General features: G+C 37.8%; 1 long non-coding RNA gene across 2 annotated transcripts in view; it reads right to left on the bottom strand.

The window, feature by feature from the left end:
* LOC107568122 (uncharacterized) overlaps positions 1-1,427 on the bottom strand; it is a 42,344-nt gene that overhangs the window by 26,684 nt on the left and 14,233 nt on the right. For both annotated transcript variants that reach the window (XR_001606718.1, XR_001606719.1), the window contains exon 2: positions 457-545. This is a non-coding gene — a long non-coding RNA (uncharacterized lncRNA). The remainder of the gene's footprint in view (positions 1-456; positions 546-1,427) is intronic.

The following is a 1,427-nucleotide window of genomic DNA, read 5'->3' as shown; positions in this document are numbered from 1 at the left end:
AAATTTAAGGGGGTCTGAATACTTTCCGTACCCACAGTATATATAAAACCAAGTAAATACATCCTCCTCACAAATCACCGCTGTGTTTCATCTCTCTCCAGTTCTGCCATTTGTGGTTTCATCTCTGGGGCTTGCAGGGTATTAAGCTATTAAGTGAGTCAGACCCTCAGCAAGATTGGATGCAGTCAACAATAAAATCACAACACTGTCATAAGCACACAGGCTGTCATATCATAATAACAAGATAAAGGTGGCACAAAATGACTACGGAGCCATTCGCACAGGACACGTGAACTACTTTTAACATGCCATGAATGTGATGCAATGGCCAAAATCAACAATTATTATTCTATTCAATGTTTATTTAACTCCTTCACCTGCCACAATAATGTCTTTGAATTATGTTCTTTTTGGGGACCGTCAAACATTTTTAAAAATCTTTTTTCACCAACTTACCTTCTTTAGGTTGGGAAGGTTGCAGAAGGGCTCCTGTGGACTGTCATTGAGAGTTTTACTTCCAAACAAATCCAATGGTGATGGAAACCCTGCAAAGGCAAAAAGAAATTTTAAAGCACTCTCAATTCACTTTCTGACAATTAAAAATAAATGACAATATCGTTGAGAGCAACAAGAACAAACGAAACCATTTGAATGCATATAACCCTAAAAGACAGCAGGCTCTCTGTAAGGATTTGGGTGATTATTCAAGTTAGCTTTAAGAATATTTTAAATGAGTCTTATCACAATTTGCTGACTATTATTCTGCACTGAAATGTGTCAACAATCCAGGTCACAGTTTATTTGTGCGGTGTGCATGTGTGTACAGAACTTGTGTCTAGTTGTAAGAAAGGTTCTGCATCCACCCGCTCGCTTCTCTGCTCGTCCCAGAGGTTCTGATTAGAGGTGAAATCACAACTAAAACATCTGGGTCATTCAGAGTCTTCACACATACACACACCCAACCAAATCATTAGAGTGAGATAAAATACTGTCCCTCCATGCAAACATCTTGTTGTTTTCTTTTCACCTCTAAACATAAATCAAGTCCAACCCATCTTAGAGCTGAAGAACACAAGCTGACAACTGGCTGGTAATACAGAAGGATCCGGTTCAATCCCTAGTACATTTATTCATTTTTCAGTTTTTATCCGAATACTACAACAAAATTGATTTGATTCAAGACAGTAACACGTACAGACAAAATTATAGTACTGTTAGTGGTACAGGATTAAACTGTCTGGTGACTAAATATATCAGCAAACTGGCTGGGCAAAATACAACTTGCCTGTTTACATTTAGGGGGTGATCTATAACGGTTTATAATTTAAAGTAATGAAGAAAAATAGGCTTGTCTTAGGAAGAGGTTTTTGTTTAGTGTATCGAGGGCATCGTTAGTTAGCGATGGTTGCTAAGGCAATTACAGTTCA

The sequence above is a fragment of the Sinocyclocheilus grahami genome, unplaced genomic scaffold, assembly GCF_001515645.1.
Source record: "Sinocyclocheilus grahami isolate Dianchi unplaced genomic scaffold, SAMN03320097.WGS_v1.1 scaffold1216.1, whole genome shotgun sequence".
Classification (NCBI taxonomy): domain Eukaryota; kingdom Metazoa; phylum Chordata; class Actinopteri; order Cypriniformes; family Cyprinidae; genus Sinocyclocheilus; species Sinocyclocheilus grahami.
Note: the sequence above shows the minus strand (reverse complement) of the source record. Positions and strands in the feature narration are given on the sequence as shown.